Source organism: Rattus norvegicus, chromosome 13 (genome assembly GCF_036323735.1).
Source record: "Rattus norvegicus strain BN/NHsdMcwi chromosome 13, GRCr8, whole genome shotgun sequence".
Lineage (NCBI taxonomy): Eukaryota > Metazoa > Chordata > Mammalia > Rodentia > Muridae > Rattus > Rattus norvegicus.
The window spans coordinates 81205454-81227227 of NC_086031.1; the positions used below are offsets into that span (position 1 = coordinate 81205454).

A 21774-nucleotide genomic window follows, 5' to 3' on the forward strand; every position below is an offset into this window, starting at 1 on the left:
CGCTTCAACGTGAGTAGCTGTGCAATGAGAGTAGCTGATCACTAAGGCAGCTTATTTGAAACAAGATCTTCAGATGATTGTGAACGGCTCTCAGTCTGAGAATACAGACACCTCTCAACCACTCACTTTTGCATTAAAACTTTTTCTTAGCTGTGCGGTGTTGCTTTGAGACACCCACAACACACTGTTATCCTTCAGAATTCCTATAAACAGCAAAAAGAGCGTGCTACTAGGCCAGTGCTGCTGGACTTACACATGGCTGCGGCTCCTGCAGAGGCCGAGGCTCCAGTCTCAAAGACCTGGAGCTGTTCTCTGCCCAGTAACAGCTGCCAGAGAAGGTGGGAGACCCGAGGAAGGGCTGGCATCATCTCACAGCCGCACTTCACAGAGGCTATTATTATCAATTACTGACAGGAAAGGGGAACAGAAATGGGAAGTAAGGGATCCGGGCCAGAGATGGTACGATTAGACTTTTTTTATTCCCAAAGACAAGTTTTCTCCCTTCCTATTTGTACTTGGAATCGGCACATCACTGCTCGCAGTGTTTCTTAAGTCCTTTTGCCTCTGGTCGTTGTTCTATCATCTTAAGTTTGTTGGAACATTTTCAGCTTTTGGAAATGGCCCAGAAATGTAAAGTGCTGAGTAGAGGCCGGATGTGACGTTCCCATTTCCCCTGCGGAGGGTTTTCCCCACACTGATACTGGCGAGTCAGATGTGCTAGCACTTTGATGATTCGGGACACTTGGATATCTTTTTTGACTCCTACAATTTGTGCTGTTTTATAGATAAGAAAGCTGACATGAAGGTAGATTAGGTGACCTCCCTGTGGTGACACCAAATAGTAAGAGACAGATGTGGTCCTGACATCCAGCCACCTGGCTCTAGCGCCGCTTTAGCGGGCTCCACTTTCACCTGAGGGTGAGGGGTTCTACCCCTGGTGTCTAGTCAATCTCCTCAGACCTGTCTCTCCCCTTTCCTAAGTTTATACATCTGAGAAAGTGCCTTGGAAAAGAAATAAGACACAGGGCCACGACCTGAGCCACATGCCGTGCAGAGCAAGGAGGGCTGAGGGCCGAGAGCTTCCTCTGCTCTTCAAACAAAGGCTGGGTGTGGGAGACAGATGAAAAATTCACAGTAAAAAGGAAGGAAGCAATAGAGAAACTCTATTTCTTATTTGTTATTTGGAAACCACTCCCCCAGCTCTAAACAAATTAAAAGTGGGATTGTTAAGAATAACAAGGGCGTTACTTACAAAATGTATATTTTTTAGATTACAAAGACTCCGGGCTTCAGAATCAAGTACATCAAACCTCCAATGCCCTCTCCTCTATCTTGATCATGGAGAGATTACCCCTCGCCTTTCTAACCTCACTTCCCTGCTTTGTGTAAAGTGAATAAGCCAGGGGGTCCGCTGTGTGCTGAATTTCTCCCACAGTGTCTATTACACACAAATACTCCCTGGAAAAACACAGAAGAAAATCAAGAGGGAGTAAGACAGGGGGACACGAAAAATGTCCAATGAGAGGTTGCTTTAATAGAAAACTATGTCTGCGCCATAGTGTATTATTTAGCAGCAATTTTATATGTTTTCTTGAATTTTGCTATTTTGTATTTTTGATAAATATACATATTCTTTTTTTTTTTTGATTCTTTTTTTTCGGAGCTAGGGACCGAACTCAGGGCCTTGCGCTTCCTAGGCAAGCGCTCTACCACTGAGCTAAATCCCCAACCCCATACATATTCTTGATTATATAAATTAATGAGTTATCCTTTAAAAAAATAGCCTGCAAAATCCCATGATCATCAAGAGGAATACCTCTCTCCCACAGTAGAGGAAGCACACCATGCCTAGTGTGTGAACCCCACACCGAAGAGCACTGTCTGTCCTTACTAACCTTGGTCTGTGGAAGGCTCAGTAGAGCCAGGAGAGGAGGAGCGGCTTTTTGGAACAGGTGACATTTGGTATGAATTTGAGCACAGAGTGTAAATAAGTAGAAATAAAATGAGCAGTTGGTGAATTAATCTCTGATTATCCTTTGGTCAGATCTAAGAGAAGGGTCTGTGGTTAGAGTGCCTAAGACAGAAAATAGTATTTGTGAGCCCTGAGGGGTAATTCAGGAGCAGTTCAGGAAAAGAGTCATTCAGTGTGAATAGTTACAGTTACGACTTATAGAAACTTCAGAATATTTGAGAGCTTAACCAGTACACACAGTCTGGTATTGTAGAACTCTGTCCTGACATGGTCATTACTCCTGAAGTCAGGGCAACTTTGATTACCATGCCAGACCCTCACAACATTAGGTTTGTTAACATTTCATTGTGGAAGGGCCACATGAGGCCCCACAACTTTCGAGATATAAACATGATTAACAACTGTGGGAGGGGGAGGAGCTGTTCTTTGATGAGATCAACCTACGAGTTGCTCATGATCCCTAAGAAACCCTGAGAAACTCACTGGTTCATCAAGCTAGACTTGCATGAAATCATTTTCTTTTTTTAAAAATTTATTTACGTATATATATTTGTGTGTGTGTGTGTGTGTGTATGAGTGAGTGAGTCTGTATGTGCATGTTTCTGTGTGTGTGTGTGTGTCTGTGTATGTTTGTATATTTGTGTGTGTGTTTGTGTGTGTCTGTGTCATGCATATGCATGTGTGCCACAATGTGCATGCAGAGGCCAGAGGACAATCTACATAGTTCATTTTCTCTTTCTCCCATGTGGCTCCCTAGAATTGAGCTTGGGTCTTTACGCTTGGCAGTAAGCACATTTCCTTGCTGGTCCATCTCACTGGCCCTGGGGTGGAATCAGTTCTTTGGTTGGTTGTGTTCCTCCCTGTAGTGAAAAAAAAAGCATTTGTCTGCATGGAGTGATACCGTAAGCCTGTGATCCATTGTGAACTGTTGGGCTAGGAAAATAAAGTGTACGTTGGGTAGATTCCATTGTAGCTCAGTGGTCCAGTGTAGACGACAGGCTGTTGGCATCTGTTTTCCATTAATAATGGATTCGTTCGGTGGATTCTCAGAAGCTGCACAGTGTCCCTGTTATCTTTAAAAGGAAGAATAGAAGATAAGGTTAAGTCCCAGAGAGAACTATGCCTTCTGGGAATTCCGAGCCTCTTGGTGACTGAGCTTTTTCTAATTGGTGATGTGGTGAGTGCTAAGAAAGCTGCTAATGGGCACCACTCAGCACCTGAGGGGTGAACTCATGAGGCCGCAAGTGCTACAGCAGCAACGGCATGGCAGACAACCCCATCCCAGCGTCTCATCTCTCCTGCCCCTCCTGCCTCACAAGATGGCTTTGCTATAACTAGGAGATAAACCAAACTTACAGGCACAGATAATCAGACCGGTATTATGATTACTATACTTAAAAAACCCTCTTATTGATTCCTTGTGAATTTCCCAGTCATCTCTGTAGAGAGAATATCTCGTGTATTTTGTGGTTGCATCACTTGTCAATGAAAAGGTATGGCCCATGGCTTAGGCAGGAAATAGAAGGTGGGACACCCAGGAGGAGAAAGAATTCTGGGATAGAGCCAGGCTCGGTAAGATCTGCCTGCGAAGATGTGAGGAGACAGACGCATGGTTCCTGAGCACAGGTGACCACCCAGGTGGAAGAATGTGGGTGAAAATAAGTGGGTTATCTTAAGTTATGATTCTAGTCAGAGAAGAGCCTTGCTCTATGGCCAAGGTATTTGTAAATATGTTTTGAGTTTGAGCTTTATTTCTGAGAGCATGAGGCTGGGAGGAAGAGCCAGGCCTAACTATAACACATCTCTCCTGTCCCTTTATTTCTGCCTTTCGCCCTTGCAACCTCTCCACAAAACAAAACAAAACATTGCTGTGGAAGCTGCTATATGTCAGGTGTTACACAGTATATCCTGTCTGTCCATACCCCGTCTGTCCAAACAGCTTTGCCTGCAGATGCTCATTGTGTGGTTCAAGGCTTCTGGCTTTTGCTACTCAATGCTGGACCCTCACCGGGGACTCCTTTTGGATATCCTTTTAATGCTCAGTGTCATGGAGAACTTGCAGCTTTGGATATGCAGGGCTGGCCCCTTTACATGCTCCAGCAGTTCATGGATGGCGTAGCTGTTGGTGTGAGCCAACTCAGAGTCCTGGTTCTGGGCCTGGGTGGAGCTGAGCTGGCCAGCCCTCTAGCTCTCCTGCACCTGAGCCACTAGGGCTGGTTCTTCCACTTTGTCCAGGTGAGAGGCAGGGACGCTTCTGATTCTAAGTCCTGGGACCAGCTCACCTGCATGCCACAGGTGTGTGTGTGTGTGTGTGTGTGTGTGTGTGTGTGTGTGTTTTGCAAAGAGTGTTTAATATACTTTATTTAATTTTAATTTTTAAGTAGTTTGACAAGTGTAGTTCATCAGTTGGCTTTCATGAGTTGGCAAAGCATTGGGGCCAGAATTAGGTGTTGGATATTTATGGGAAAAGTCGGTTTGGCATTATCTAATGTGAATAGGCTTTCTAAGAAAGGAAATAAATAACTTTTATGTAGCCACTTAAACAATGAAGAAAACTTAAACAATCTAGTTCCACTACACTTGTTAGGTTAGTGAAAATTTTCTTAAGATCTATCACTGTCTTCATCTCCCTCAGCCTAGGACCAATCCTTATTGAATAGTTGTTTTGGGAAAGATAGTATATATATTTATATGTGTGTGTGTGTGTGTGTGTCAAATATATATATCTATAATATATATTATATCTATATATTATAATTTTCATACATTTACAACTTTCACACACACACATAGGCACACATGCACACACATACCATTTTAAGGGTGCAAATGCTTTAATGTATCTTCTTTAACTTCCTGAAGAAGCACCTGCCCTTTTCTCACCCCTAAGAAAAACTAAACCAAGCACCAGGCTGATTTGGCTTCCAAGTTAACAACTGCTCAGCCACGTTCCATAACTCAGTTTTCTACCCCCAGGACAATCAGGACTCATTTACCATAAAGTGGTTTCCTTTTGTATTAGCTCGAGGCTGGAGGTGGAGAGGCCCTGGCAGAAGGACAGAAGGCTGTAAGGTGACTGGTGAAGCTGTCTGTGTATCCGTGATCTTTGAATTCACTCTGCCAATGGGATAACTGACAGCCGGGTTTGAGGAACTGATCCCCATCACGTTCTGTCCTCCAGCTTGAGGGCAGGGACAGAAAACAAACCATTAATATAGCTGAAATTAACTAGGAATTTATACATTAATCTCCGGAGCATTACATTGATATCATTAGTCACTATTATTCACTCCTGGCCTTGTTTTCCAGACGATGCCATTGTTTGGGGAGGTTGCACAGCCTTCGGAGCAGGTGAATCTCTGAGGTGGCCTGGGATGCAGTGAGGTGGGGTTGGGAGGGAGGTGTATCCTCCTTTCTGTCCTCTCTCTGCTTTGTAGTCTAGCGGCCTCATGCTTCGTCTTCTTGCTTCTGTTTTTAATCATTGGTTTTAGAATTATCTATTTTACTCGGTGCATATGAATGTTCTGACTGCATGAAGTATGGGCAGTACTGTTAGATCCCCTGGAAATGGGGTTCCAGATGGTTGTGAGTCACCTTGTGGGATCTGGGACTCATACCTGGGTCTCTTACAAGTGCTCTTAACCTCTGAGCCATCTTTCCAGTCCCCAGCCTCATGCTTCTGGTGCCACAGTAGAGAGTTCTTCTGGCCACCATGCAGCTCCTGAAATGTGAATGCAAATAAACCCTCTGTCCCTTGCTTGTCAGAGCAACAAGAAAACTAATTTAACAGATCCCGAAATCTCTTGTTTTAAGAATGAGGCAAATGAGGCTTAGAGTCAGTTTCTCAGCCGGTTACTGGTAAATAGGTATCTCGGTCTGCAGTTACGCGGTGTGGTGTCTTCTGCTGATACACCAGATATTCTGCAGGGTCTTGGAGTGATGGTGGGATGAAGAAAGGAAACCACACCTGGAGTAACAATTTAGCAAGGACAGTCTGCTTCCTCTTTCACAGAGCACAAGGTCTGAGAAATCATTGGTGAGATCATCAACTCACCAATGAAGAGTTCACCACTCCCCTCTGAGCCACCTCAAAGCTCGGAGTTGGCCTCTGCTCCTGGCCCATGAGCATCCAGCAGGAGCAGGAGCTAAAGCTGTGTTAATGGGAGGGGCTCCATACCATCGGTTGGGTCTATGTACAGCACCCAAGCCTGGACCCCATATTCATCATAGACCCACTGTATCAGCAAAAGGCTCAATGGGGAAGGAACCTGGCCATTGTATGATTGTGCGTATGTGAGAGAGAGAAAGGGGGGTAGAGGTAGGGGTAGGGGAAGAGGGAGAAGGAGACAGAGAGAGTCCTGTGTTGGGCATCAATGTGAAGCATGGGGCTCTTCATGGCAATTTTAATGAATCCATCTACTTGCCTTTTCATGATTTCTTGGTTTCTAATCTTGTAATTTTGCTTTCTCTGGGATCCAGACCAACCAGCTAATCCACTGTCTACTGCTCAGGAGTGAAGGCGGATTCTATGTCTCCTTCCACACAAGGTAAGCAGTGCACAGGTCTGCCTACCAGGAGTAATTAATTCCCAGACAAACTATCTTGGGGCCAGGGCTGAGTGTTCTCCCTCTATCAACTGGATGTAGCTTTCATCCATGAAGTAAAATGAACGACAGATGTCAGTGCATCAGATCGGGTGACTCTGAGATTGAGGATGTTCAACTGATTTCTATTCTTTTGACATCTCTAGGTTAGATTTAAGTGCTGGATTTTTCTTGTACCAGAAGTTGGCTCTGTGTTGTGAACATCCTCACTCAGTGAGTTTGACCATTTCTTCTTGGCTTGTTTAAGGACAGTTTCTGTGCCGTATCCAGTATATACTGTTTTCACAGCAGAGGGCAGAGAGAGATGCTAGAGGCTCCAAGAACCAGACGTGCACATTTAGAATTGCTAGTTAGTCCAAACGCACGCATCCCACTTGCTTCCATTATCCAAAGCAAGTCACCTGGTCAAGGTGGTAGGTGGGTATGTAATCAGTATTCTTGTTGTTGTTGTCATTTATTATTATTACCACACACAGTTTCTAGGAAAAACATAATTCATGAGATAATCAAATGATTTCAGCTGCCAGCTGCTATTTTTTTATTCGTAAAGTACATTCATTATAGTCCCTAGTGTGCCCACATGGTTATTAGAACTTAGCTTTTTCCCATGCCATGGTATATCACAAGCACTAGAGGGGCTACAAATGATCATGCCAGACTGGATGGAGAAAAGTCCACGAGGCCTTAACACTCCACCGAGAACTAAGCTACTGAAGAAATCTCAGAGCAGGACAGGTCTTCCTCAGGGAAGAGCACACGAATTGGTTGTTCAGTGACAAGTAGTCAGCTCTGAAAACATACACACAGATAACATTATACACACGGAACAGACTATGTTTAGGAATATATACATATGTACATATATATACGCACGCAAGAACAAGTAGTGAAAAAAGAGGGTATGAATTTGAAGAAGAATGGGGAAGGACTATATGACAGGCTTTGGAGGAAGAAAAGGGATTAGAGAAATGTAATCAAATTATAATCTCAAAAAGGAAAAACGGGCTACTAAAAAAAAAAAGTCACCTGGTCAAGTTGGTAATTGGGTATGTAATCAGTTTTTATTGTTACTACTACTACTGCTACTACTGCTGCTGCTACTACTACTGCTGCTGCTGCTGCTGATACTACTGCTACTGCTACTGCTACTACTACTACTACTACTACTACTACTACTACTACTGCTACTACTACTCCTGCTGCTGCTGCTGCTACTACTACTGCTACTGCTACTACTACTACTACTACTACTACTGCTGCTGCTGCTGCTGATACTACTGCTACTACTACTACTACTACTACCACTACTACTACTACTACTGCTACTACTACTACTGCTGCTGCTGCTGCTGCTGCTACTATACCACTACCACTACAACTACTATTGTTGTTAATTACCACAAGCAGTTTCTAGGCAAAAAAGAAAAAAAAACTTTTTACCTGTGTGTGTGTGTGTGTGTGTGTGTGTGTGTGTGTGTGTGTGTGTGTGTGCAGGAATGGGGGGCTAGGAAAGTGGCAGGGACAGATATTCCCCACACATTCCCCAAGCTTTCTTCATTCTCTTCTCTCATCGTTATCTTTTTCTATGATACCCAGTGTCTACAGTGTACAATTTACTGTGTAGTTATAAAGTTTTTATACTATTTGATTTAGGTATATCTCTGTCTTTCCAGTAAACTGAAAATATGACCCATTATAGTTCCCTTAAAAATTTAGCACAGTGCTAAAAATGTTTAAGTTCTTCGATGTAACAGCTAAATGACTGATAACACTTAGATAATATAATCAAACCCACAAATCTCACCTGCAACTGCAGTAGTAGATACCTGCAGCTGTGGGCAGGAAACGTTTGCCTATTGTTATTTTATTTACGTGAGAAACTGACTTCTTTTGTTTGATTTTCTTGAGAGAGTCGAATAGCCCAGGCTCTCCTTGAACTCATGGTCTTCCTCATCCTTGCCTCCAACATTCTGGGTTATGCACGCGCATCACCATGCCCTGAAGAGAGAGTTCAGAGAGCAGTTAGTTCTTAGGAGAAGAAAGAAGATTCACTGATGTGTTCAGCACATGTGTGTGACAGGCCTAAAGACATCCCTTCTTCAGAGTAGATATAAATCTTATGGGGTTTTCCTTTTTTAAATTTTTTTATTGGATTTTTTTATTTACATTTCAAGTGTTATTCCCTTTCCCGGTTTCCCATCCATAAATCCCCTATCCCATCCATCCCCTCTCCCCCTGCTTCTATGAGGGTGTTCCCCCTCCTGAACCACCCACCCCTTCCCACCTCCCCGCCCTGACATTCCCCTACACTGGGGAGTCCAACCTTGGCAGGACCAAGGGCTTCTCCTCCCATTGGTGCCCAACAAGGCCATCCTCTGCTACATATGCAGCTGGAGCCATGGGTCTGTCCATGTGTACTCTTTGGGCAGTGGTTTAGTCCCTGGGAGCTCTGGTAGGTTGGTATTGTTGTTCTTATGGGGTTCAAGCCCCTTCAGCTCCTTCGATCCTTTCTCAAACTCCTCCAATGGGGACCCCATTCTCAGTTCAATTATTTGCTGCTAGCATTCATCTCTGTATTTGTCATGCTCGGGAAGAGCCTCTCAGGAGACAGCTATGTCAGGTTCCTGTCAGCATGCACTTGGCATCAGCAGTATTGTCTGGGTTTGGTGGCTGTATATATATGGGCTGGGTCACCAGGTGGGACAGGTTCTGAGTGGTCGCTCCTTCCATCTCTGCTCCAAACTTTGTCTCCATATCTCCTCCTGTGAATATGTGTGTTCCCCTTTAAGAAGGACTGAAGCATCCGCACTTTGGTCCTCCTTCTTTTGAGCTTCATGTCGTCTGTGGATTGTGTCTTGGGTAATTTGAGATTTTGGGCTAAAATCCACTTATCAGTGAGTGCGTACCATGTGTGTTTTTTTGTGACTGGGTTACCTCACTCAGGATGGTATTTTCTAGTTCCATTCATTTGCCTATGAATTTTATGAGGTCCTTGTTTTTAATAGCTGAGTAGTACTCCATTGTGTAAATGTACCACATGTTCTGCATCCATTTCTCTGTTGAGGGGCGTGTGGGTTCTTTCTGGCTTCTGGCTATTAATAAGGCTGCTATGAACATAGTGGAGCATGTGTCCTTCTTATATGTAAGAGCATCTTTTAGGTATATGCCCAGCTGGGTCCTCAGGTCAATGTCCAATTTTCTGAAGAACCTCCAGACTGATTTCCTGAGTGGTTGTACCAGCTTGTAATCTTGGGGGCTTTTCTAGTCAGGGAAAAGACTTAGATATGATTTCAGTTTGGGGAAACGACATGGTCGGAAGGCCACCACAAGCATTTATCTTCTTATTCTGGCATAACACTGGAATAGAAAGTTAGCTTAGATTTAGCCACCAGGTGTCAACATATATTCAAACTTGGCACTTGTTAAAACCTCCCAGTGAGCAGTCAACACCAGGTGCTGTTGTTTTCTTCTTTTCTCTTGTAAAGTGCATTCATGAGAGACCAGCTTTCCCACAGAGTTATTAGAACATAACTTTCTATTATGCTAACCTGCAAAGCAACATGTATCTAGAGGCCAATCTTGACCTGACCTCTGGTCAAGACAGTCGGGGTCAGGAACACCTTCACTGCTCTGTTGTCTTATGACCACAGCAGGTGTGTAAGCTCCCCAGGGTATGGTGAGACCTCAGAGACCATGAAAGAAGATTCTGGAACTTGCAGACCATTTTGACTTGCCCACTGATCCTCAATGGTGAAAATGAATTTGTTTCCCTTCTCATGGTCCTCTTGTTTCATAACTGACACATTTACATCCACATGTGTAAACATTTTTTTTTTTATGAGCTAGGATCAGATGTGAGGAAGTAATGCACTATTTGCCTTTCTAAGTCTGGGTTAATTTAGTAATTAGCAATATAGCAGTTTCTAGATCTATCATTTTCTGCAAATTTCATAGTTTTTTTTCATGACTGAATGAAATTCCATTGTATAGGTGCCATGCTATAATTTTCTATTTACCTGGAAACTATAATTTCTGAGGTTTGATCTGGCTTTCCCTTCCTCACTTATCTAGGCCATATGGAGCATGGGTAATTTAGCAACAGAGAGACTTGGGATCGAATCTGGGCCTCTCACTACTTACTAACTGCAGGATTTGGGGTGAATTATAGTTTTCTGTCTGCAAAATGGGGCAATACCAATTTAACTACGAAGGCTTACCTGGTCAATGGCCTAAGTGAAAAGCTGTCTGTAACTGCTTCCATATGCTTCCACATCGATGAGGTAAGCTTGCAGTGATGGGCATCTCACAGCCTCTTACTTCTTACCAATTACTTTCCCGGACAGGCCAGTCTTCCCGATGATCTCAGACATGGTTTCCTGGTTTACATTCTTAGATAGTGAAGGACTAGACGCATATCAAGGAGACTGGATGTCCTTTCCTCAGTTTTCCTTTGCGAACATTCCATCTTCTTTTGCTACTCTTTCTAAAGCATGATTTTCTCTTTCATAATTGTCTATCTTAAAATTTTATGGGCTTATTCACATGTATTTTGATTGTAGGAAGGACGGGTTCCACAGGATACCAGCTTTTGCCATGGACTTTAATTGAATACCCCAATGAATCTAGCGTAGTACTAGGCATGTGGAGATTGAGAATATTTAAGGATCTGAATGGAAACTAACTCAAATAATGTATGACATACACACACTCACATACTCACACACTTGTGTGCATTCTTCTAGTTTTAATTATCAACTAGAAAGCCTAGAGTTGTTTGAGAGAAAAGCCTTCACTGAGGAATTGCCTAGATCAGATAGCCCTGTGGCATATCTGTGGGGGATTATCTGGGTGTTTGCCTGCATGTATGTCTGTATGCCCGCATGCATGTCTGATGCCCACAGAGACCAGAAAAGGGAATTGGATCTACAGGGACTGTAATTATAGACAGTTGTGAATTGCCACGTGGGTTCCGGGAATTGAACCTAGAAAGAACAGCCAGTGTTCTTGACTGCTGACTATCCACCCCGGGTGGTTACTCTGAACCCCACCTTGATTATTAATTGGTGCAGAAGGGCCCAGCCCACTATGGGCAGCATCAACCCTAGGCAAGTGTTTCTGGACTATGTAAGGAAGCTAAGTACGCATGAGCTTGTGAACGATTGAACCAGAGAAAAGCCAGCAAACACTGTTCCTCCATGCTTCCTGCCATGGGGCTTGAATCTCCATGTTCCTGCCTTGAGTTTCTGCTCTGACTTCCCCCAAATGATGGATTATGAACTGGAAGTATAAGGCAAATAAACCTTCTCCCCAACAAGCTGCTTTTAGATGGAGTGTTTGACCTCAGCAACAGAAAGGAAACTAGACCATATGTATAATGCATAGATATATAGATACTTAGATACATACATATACACATGCATGCATACATACATACATATACACACATACATGAACGCATGCATACATACATGCATGCATACATACATACACACATGCATGCATACATAGATACTTAGATACATATATACACACATACCTGCATGCATCATACATACATACATGCATGCATACATACACACATACATGCAACATAGATACTTACATACATGCATACATAGATAGACAAATAAGTAGTAAAAACAACACATGGAATAATTTGAGACTGGCAGATTTTTTTCTTTCTTTTCTATGTATTTATCTTTTTACAATTTAATTTAATTTAATTTTTTGTTGTTTTTCTTTTCTTTTTAAAAAATTTTTATTAGATATATTTCTTTACTTACATTTCAAACGTTATTCCACTTCCCAGGAATTGCTCTTGGCAGCTCTAAATCATAAACCCTGTCCATAAGCCCCCATTCCTTCCCCTCCCCCTCCCCCATATGGGTATTCCCCCTATACATCCCCCTTATTGCCCACCCCCATATTCCCCTGCACTGGGGGTCCAATCTTGGCAGGACCAAGGGATTCCCTTCCCCTGGTGCCCCAACAAGGCTATTCTCTGCTACATATGCAGTTGGAGCCCTGGGTCAGTCCATGTACAGTCTTTTGGTTGTGGTCTGGAAGCTCTGGTTGGTTGGCATTGTTGTTTTTATGGGGTTGCAAGCTCCTTCAACTCTTTCAATACTTCCTCTAGTTCCCCCCAAGGGGGTCCTGTTCTCAGTTCAGTCATTTGCTGCTAGCATTGACCTCTGTATTGGACATGCTCTAGACGTGTCTCTCAGGAGAGATCTATACCCGGTCCCTTTCAGCATGCATTTTCTAGCTTCATCAATCTTTTCACTAGTATTTTGAAACAAAGTTTCACTCTACACCCCGTCGTTCTGGAATTCACAGTGTAGCTCAGGCTGGCCTTAGAGTCCTACTGATTCTCCTGCCTTACCCCAACGCATGTAATCACCTGGCTTGTACAATGTTTTCTTCAAGAATTTTGAATTTTTGGCATTAGAAGACACCCAGCTATCTCTTATTAAGCTTTCTGAGATGGCCCACCTTGACTGTACTAATTTCAATCTGTCCCTCTTTCAGTCAGGATCACTGCATGTCTGTGAACATAGACGCAGAACCAGCAGAGGCCACTGCTCTGCTGGCCACAGCTAATGATGCTCACGGACTTAGAGCTGCCAAGAGCAATTCTAAAGTGCAGAAGTACAGGCTGGTCTTGGGTACCTACTGTGCGCACCTGTGCAGCTCACCTGCTCTGCTATTCTTCCTTCTCTCATCAGGCTCCAGTGAATGAGTCTTTTCTCATCATGGTGAGGTGTGTTGAGATATTTATTCAGAATCCTACAATCAGGAAGATTTGAACAATCCCTGGATATTCCAATATCCACAGGGTGTGCCAAAGGATTTCACAGACACCTCGATCTGTGTGCCCCAGCTATGAGAACCAAGCAAGCCGTCTTTAACTCACCCTCAGAGGAAAGAGAAACACAGGCATGACCCTCCTCCAGCCTGCCTAACACAAGATTAAACAACAATGAATGGGTGAACGCATTATGTTACATAAGCCTGTTAGAAATTTCTGAACTTAAAAAGCCACAGTGCTGTAATATATTAGTAACACACATTTTCTCTTAAGTTTTGCAATCTCTCTCTCTCTCTCTCTCTCTCTCTCTCTCTCTCTCTCTCTCTCTCTCCTCTCATTCTGTTTTTCTTCAAAGTTTCATAACTCTTAGAAAATTTAAGTGTGGCTACATACTGATTTAAATTGAACGACTTTTATTACTTTCTGTCACTAGGTTTCAAAACTTTGCCTAATATTAAAAAGAAGGCATTGCCATTCGAGTAAATCAATACCATGAGTATTTATGTAACTGTTTCGAAGTAAAATTTTCTCCAAATATCATGCCTTGGCATAACAGATACATGGGTAGACAGAAACAACAGAAGGAGACCAAACTCTTACGTTGTATATATACATCTATATAAAACATAAAATATTGTTAGTATATTTATTGTAGTTTTTGAAATTATTTTGAAACATATACACATATACATACATACATACACATACACACACATACACATATACACACATACACATACACACATACATACACACATACATACACACATAGACACACATATACACACATAAAAACATACACATACACACATACACACACATACACACAAACAAACATACACATACACACATACACACATACACACATACACACACACATACATACACACATAGACACACATATACACACATAAAAACATACACATACACACATACACACACATACACACAAACAAACATACACATACACACATACACACATACACACATACACACACATACACACATACACACACATACACACATACACACATACACACACATACACACACACCCACACACTGTGATTTATAGATATTCTCCTCTCTAAAGCTCAGGGGTTGCCAATGTCATAATTTTCAGAAGTGATACTTCTATGAGTTGATTAAAGCCATATTGTCTTTTCTCTAATGAGTGGGACTAAAGCCAGTGGAAAAGATGCTTCACGTAGGATTTGTCTGGTTGGACCTTCTGCCTTCCCCCATGTAAAGGATCATCAAAGTACCACCTTGGAAATGGGACTGGTCATCTCCAGGTCACTGAATTGACTGTGTCTTGACCTTGGACTTCCCAGCCTTCAGAACTATAGGAAATAGAGCTCTGTTCTTATACATTTTTATTGGATAATTTATGTATTTAAATTTCAAATGTTATCCCCATTCCTGGTTTCCTCCTTTTCCCATACCCTTCCCCTTTTTTCTATGAGAATGTTCCCCTTCCCACCCACGTACTCCCTCCTCAACACCCTGGCATTCCTCTATACTGGGGAAAAAAGCCTTCACAGGACCAAGGGCTTCTCCTCCTATTGATGCCAGACAACGCCATCCTCTGCTACAAAGGAGCTGGAGCCATGGGTACTCCCATGTGTACTCTTTAGTTGATGGTTTAGTCCCTGGGAACCTGGGGGGGGGTCCTGGTTGGTTGTTATTATTGTTCTTCCTATGGGGTTGCAAACTATTTCAGCTCCTTCAGTCCTTTCTCTAACTCCTTCATAGGGATCCCTGTGCTCAGTCTGATGGTTGGCTGCAAGCATCTTAATCTGTATCAGTAGGGCTCTGGCAGAGCCTCTCAGGAGACATCCATATCAGGTTCCTGTCAATAAGTACTTCTTGGTATCAGCAATAGTGACTGAGTTTGATGACTGCATATGGGATGGATCCCCAGGTGGGGCAGTCTCTAGGTGGCCTTTCCTTTAGTCTCTGCTCTACTCTTTGTCCCTGTATTTTCTTCTGTGTACTTTGTTCCCCCTTCTAAGAAGGAATGAAATACCCACATTTTCGTCTTTCTTCTTCTAGAGCTTCATATGGTCTGTGAATTGTATGGGTATTCCAAGCTTTTGTGCTAATATCCACTTATCAGTGAGTGCATACATGTGTGTGTGTGTTTTTTTTTTTTTTTTGTGATTGGGTTACTTCACTCAGATGATATTTTCTAGTTCCATCCATTTGCCTATGAATTTCATGAAGTCATTGTTTTTGGTTCCTTCTTTTTTTTCTTTTCAGAGCTGGGGACTGAACCCAGGGCCTTGCACTTGCTAGGCAAGCGCTCTACCACTGAGCTAAATCCCCAACCCTGAAGTCATTGTTTTTGATAGCTGAGTAGTACTCCATTGGGTAAATGTACCATTCCTCTGTTGAATGACATCTGGGTTCTTTCCAGCTTCTGGCTATTATAGAAAAGGCTGCTATGAACATAGTGAAGCAGGTGTCCTTGTTATATGTTGGAGCATATTTTAGGTATATGCCCAGGAGTGGTATAGCTAGGTTCTTAGGTAGTGCAATGTCCAATTTTCTGAGGAACTGTCAGACTGAATCCAGAGTGGTTGGTTGTACCAGCTTGCAATCCCACCAACAATGGAGGAGTGTTCCTCTTTCTCCACATCCTTTCCAACATTTACTGTCACCTGAGTTTTTGATCTTAGCTATTCTGACTGGTGTGAAGTGGAATCTCAGGGTTGTTTTGATTGTATTTCCCTGATGCTGAACATTTCTTTAGGTGTTTCTCAGCCATTCAATATACCTCAGCTGAAAATTCTTTGTTTAGCTCTGTACCCCATTTTTTAATAGGGTTATTTGGCTCTCTGGAGTCTAACTTCTTGAGTTCTTTGTATATTTTAGATATTAGCCCTCTATCAGATGTAGGATTGATAAAGATCTTTTCCCAATCTGTTGGTTGCCATTTTGTCCTATTGACAGTGTCCTTTGCCTTACAGAAGCTTTGCAATTTTATGAGATCCCATTTGTCAATTCTTGATCTTAGAATATAAGCCACTGGTGTTCTGTTCAGGAAAATTTCCTCTGTGCCTATGTGTTTGAGCCTCTTCTCCACTTTCTCTTTTCTTAGTTTTAGTGTATCTGGTTTTATGTGGAGGTCCCTGATCCACTTGAACTTGAGCTTTGTACAAAGAGATAAGAATGGATCAATTTTCATTCTTCTACATGCTGACCTCTAGTTGAACCGGCACCATTTGTTGAAAATGCTGTTTATTTTCCCCCACTGGATGGTTTTAGCTCCACTGTCAAAGATCAAGTGACCATAAGTGTATGGGTTCATTTCTGGATCTTCAATTCTATTCCATTGATCTACCTGTGTTTGCGCCAAAACCATGCAGTTTTTACCACGACTGTTCTGTAATACAGCTTGAGGTCAGGGATGGTGATTCCCCCAGATATTCTTTTATTGTTGAGAATAGCTTTTGCTATCCTGGCTTTTATGTTATTCCAAATGAATTTGCAAATTGTTCTTTCTAACTCTATGGAGAATAGGGTTGGAATTTTGATGGGCATTGCATTGAAACTGTAGCTTGCTTTCGGCAAGATGGTCATTTTTACTATATTTACCCTGCCAATCCATGAGCATGGGAGGTCTTTCCATCTTTTGAGATCTCCAATTTCTTTCTTCAGAGACTTGAAGTTCTTGTCATACAGATCTTTCACTTGCTTGGCAAGAGTCACACTGAGGTATTTTATGTTATTTGTGACTATTGTGAAGGGTGTCATTTCCATAATTTCTTTTTCAGCCTGTTCATCCATTGAGTAGAGGAAGGCTACTGATTTGTTTGAGTTAATTTTACACACAGCTACTTGCTGAAGTTGTTTATCAGGTTTAGTAGTTCTCTGGTGGAACTTTTGGGGTGACTTAAGTATACTATCACATCGTCTGCAAATAGTGATATTTTGACTTCTTCTTTTCCAATCTGTATCCCTTTGACCTCCTTTTGTTGTCTGATTGCTCTGGCTAGAACTTCAAGAACTATATTGAATAAGTAGGGAGAGAGTGGGCAGCCTTGTCTAGTCCCTGATTTTAGTGTGATTGCTTCAAGTTTCTCTCCATTTAGTTTGATGTTGGCTACTGGTTCGCTGTATATTGCTTTTACTCTGTTTAGGTATGGGACTTGAATTCCTGGTCTTTCCAAGACTTTTAACACGAAGGGGTGTTGAATGTTGTATTAGATGGTGAGAAATGCTTTGGAGAGAAATCTAATGAGATTATCATGCATTTTTTTTCCTTTGAGTTTATTTATATAGTGGATAATGTTGATGGATTTCCATATATTGCACCATTTCTGCATCCCTGGGATGAAGTCTATTTGATCATGATGGATGATCGTTTTGATGTGTTCTTGGATTTGGTTTGTGAGGATTTCATTTAGTATTTTGGCATTGATATTCATAAGGGAAACTGGTCTAAAGTTCTCTTTCTTTGTAGGGTCTTTGTGTGGTTTAGGTATAAGCATAATTGTGACTTCAAAGAAGGAATTGGGTAGTGTTCCTTCTGTTTCTATTTTGTGGAAGAGTTTGAAGGGTATAGGTATGAGGTCTTCTTTGAAGGTCTGATAACTTCTGCGCTAAAACCATCTGGCCCTGGGCTTTTTTTGGTTGGGAGACTTTTAATGACTGCTTCTATTTCTTTAGGGGTTATGGGACTGTTTACATGGTTTATCTGATCCTGATTTAACTTTGGTACCTGGTATCTGTCTAGAAAATTGTCCACTTCATTCAGATTTTCCAGTGTTGTTGAGTATAGTCTTTTGTAGTAGGATTTGATGGCTTTTTGAATTTACTCAGTTTCTGTTGTTATGTCTTCCTTTTCATTTCTGATTTTGTTAATTTGGATACACTCTCTGTGCCCTCTGGTTAGTCTGGCTAACGGTTTACCTACCTTGTTGATTTTCTTAAAGAACCAGCTCCTGGTTTTGTTGATTCTTTGTATAGTTCTTTTTGTTGCTACTTGCTTGATTTCAGCCCTGAGTTTGATTATCCTGCTGTCAACTCCTCTTGGTGTATTTGCTTTCTTTTTGTTCTAGAGCTTTCAGATGTGCTGTCAAGCTGCTCTCTCCAGTTTCTTTTTGGAGGCACTCAGAGCTCTGAGTTTTCCTCTTAGCACTGCTTTCATTGTGTCCCATAAGTTTGGGTATGTTTTGCCTTCATTTTCATTAAATTCTAAAAAGTCTTTAATTTCTTTCTTTATTTCTTCCTTGACCAAGTTATCATTAAGTAAAGCATTGTTCAGCTTCTACGAGTATGTGGGCTCTCTGTCCTTTATCTGTTATTGAAGACCAGCCTTAGTCTATGGTGATCTTACAGGATGGGATTATTTCAATCTTCCTGTATCTGTTGAGGCCTGTTTTGTGTTTGATTATATGATCAATTTTGGAGGAAGTACCATGAGGTGGTAAGAAGAAGGCATATTCTTTTCTTTTAAAACTCTCAATTACTATAAATGGAGAAACCAAGATATTCCACAACAAAACAAAATTTACACCATATCTTTCCACAAATCCAGTCCTACGAAGGATAATAGATGGAAAACTCCAACACAAGGAGAGAAACCACACTCTAGAAAAAGCAAGAAAGTAATCTTCTTTCAACACACCCAAAATAAGATAGCCACATTAGCATAATTTCACCTCTTACAACAAAAATAACAGGAATCAACAATCACTATTCCTTATTATCTCCTAATATCAATGAACTCAGTTCTCCAATAAAAAGACAGAGACTAACAGACTGGAAAAGTAAACAGGCCTAAGCATCTTTTTTTTTTTTTTTTAGATTTATTTATTTTATGTATATGAGTACACTGTACTATCTTCAGACACACCAGAAGAGGGCGTCAGATCCCATTACAGATGGTTGTGAGCCACCATGTGGTTGCTGGGAATTGAACTCACAACCTCTAGAAGAGCAGACAGTGCTCTTAACCACTGAGCCATCTCTCCAGCCCAGGCCTAAGCATCTCGCTGCATTCAGGAAACACACCTTAGTAACAAAGACAGACACTACGTCAGAGTAAAACGATGGAAAAAAAATTTACAAGCTAATGATACCAAGAAACAAGCTTGAGTAGCCATTCTTATATAGAGTAAAATTGCTTTTCAACCAAAAGTTATCAAAAAAAAAAGATAGGGAAGGACACTTCATACTTATCAAAAGAAAAATCTACCAAGATGAACTCTCAATTCTGAACATCTATGCTCCAAATGCAAGGGCACTCACATTCATAAAAGAAGCTTGACTAAAGCTCAAATCTCACATTGCACCTCACACAATAATAGTGGGAGATTTCAACACCCCACTCTCATCAATGGACAGATCATGGAAACAGAAACTAAACAGAGACACAGTGAAACTAACAGACATAATGAACAAAATGGATTTTACAGATATCTATAGAACATTTCATCCTAAAACTGTTTATATATATTTTAAAGCCTGTCGTAATTCTGTTACGGAAGTGTGGGCTAAAGCAATTTGAGTATGATACTCTTTAGTCATTGCGTTCTGTAGCCAGTGAGCTGAGTGTGTCACTGACATTTTCCCACAGTGCACAGAGCTCCTCATGTATAGACTTCATTGTCAGCGGTCTTAGTTTTGCTTATATGTGGAGGGATTAATAGAATTGCTAGACTTTGTGGTCATGTAGCTCTATTCAGGGTGCCGACTCTGCCTCTTGCTAAAAGCCTTGGCTTTCCTTTTAATAATAAAATGAAATTAGCAGTTCCTATCTATTGCACTGTTGTGAGGAGAAAATGAAATATCCATGCAAAATGTTCAGCACAGGGCCTGCCACCTCTGCTAGTAATTATTAGTGGCATTACATCAATATGCCTTTGTCTCTCCTTTCAGATATATTCATCTTTTCTATAATTATCCTGCCCTTTTCTGCCTTCAGTCCATTAAGCAATTTTTTTTGATATTCCATTTTCTCTTTGCTGTCATGTTTTGGTCAAATAGTTCTACATTATTATTTTAGTAATTACAGTTGAGATCACAACTCATACCCTTGGATTTTTACAGTTTATCATTTGCGTGTACATGTGCTGTGCATGTGTATGTATCCATGCTTTAATGTGTGTGTGCATGCACCCTGAACCCGAGCTCATCACTTCTATGCTTTCTAGGGAGCCAGCTTGCTCCAGGCACCCTGTCTCCACCTTCTGCGTGCTGGGAGTGCCGGCTACTCTGCCTGCCTATGAGTCCTGGGGATGTGGCCGCTGGTGCACATCCATGCACAGTGTCGTGAGCCTTCTCTAGCTCCATTTACCTTAAACTAGACATTTGACACATCCCAAACAAGGTAATAATTCCATAGTAGTTTAATCTATTTATTTCCACATTTTGCGTTGTTTCCCTGAATCTCACTTCTGCCCGTTTTATTAATGCCACAAGAAACAGTTATTCTAACTGCTTTCTACAGTATGTTAATTATTTCTTGAGGCTGTGATGAAGTTCCATGACTTATGAAAGAAAATGCCTTTCATTTTGGCTTCCAGTCTCAGAGGACAAGAGTCTGTCGTGGTGAGGAGGTATGGTGCATCAGGCGTGGTGACGGGAGCCGAGAGCTGAGGGATCATCTCTCCAGTTACAAACAACAGAGCCCAGAGAGAACTGGAAGTGGGACAAGGCTGTAAATTCTCAGAGGCCACCAGTAGTGACACACTCTTTCTCCGCAACAGCAAGATTCTGCAACAGCACTGCAGGGAGCCATATTGGATTTGGGCCTAGCCGCTTTTTGAACTGCATGGTTCAAAGTGACTAGGTGACTCTGGGCTGTTTGGCCACAGAGACTCACCCCTAAGATGACTGCCTTAAGTCTTAAGATTGTTGGATGAAAGCCTCTCCCATGAATTTATGGCACAGGAAGATAACATTCAAGGGATGCCTCAGCTCCCTTAGCAGATACCTGTTACCTCCTGAATCAACACCCGGTGTCTCCACCGCCTGACCTCATCGTCTACCGCCTGACCTCTTTGCCTCCAGCTATCACTACCTATATCCGCACCTCCCCCTCCTCTGTGTTTCACAAAGGACACTCCCCCTACCTGAAAGCCTTAAAAGCTGTAACGTTCACCCCAATAAATGAGACCTTGACAACAGAACTTTTGCTTGGTCTCCTTCTCTTCACCCCCATTTTGGCCCACAGGTAGAAAGCCTCTTCGGGACCCTGAATAACTGGGTCCCCGCTGGTGGGGACACAGCACTACCAAGTGGGCACTGTGTGTTTAAATATACCCTCCTCTCATGGACGCTTCTCATTCCAACCATCACAGCCTTCGATCAGAATAGCATAACTAAACTCATCAAATGCCGAGAAAATACTGGAATCCAGCTGTTCTCTCATCAAGCCAG

The 21774-nt window shown here is 42.0% G+C and overlaps 1 long non-coding RNA gene across 6 annotated transcripts in view; it reads left to right on the forward strand.

Annotated features, from left to right (window-relative positions):
• The window catches only part of LOC120096308 (uncharacterized), a 31201-nt gene extending 9677 nt beyond the window's left edge, over positions 1-21524 (forward strand). For 2 of the 6 annotated variants that reach the window (XR_005492617.2, XR_010057092.1), the window contains exons 2-5: positions 6452-6519; positions 6723-6789; positions 20547-20722; positions 20919-21524. This is a non-coding gene — a long non-coding RNA (uncharacterized LOC120096308). Of the gene's footprint in view, positions 1-5281; positions 5324-6451; positions 6520-6722; positions 6790-20546; positions 20723-20918 lie in introns of all 6 variants that reach the window. The other 4 variants (XR_005492615.2, XR_005492616.2, XR_005492618.2 and 1 more) reach the window with 3 other exon arrangements.
• The last annotated feature ends 250 nt before the right edge of the window (positions 21525-21774 follow it).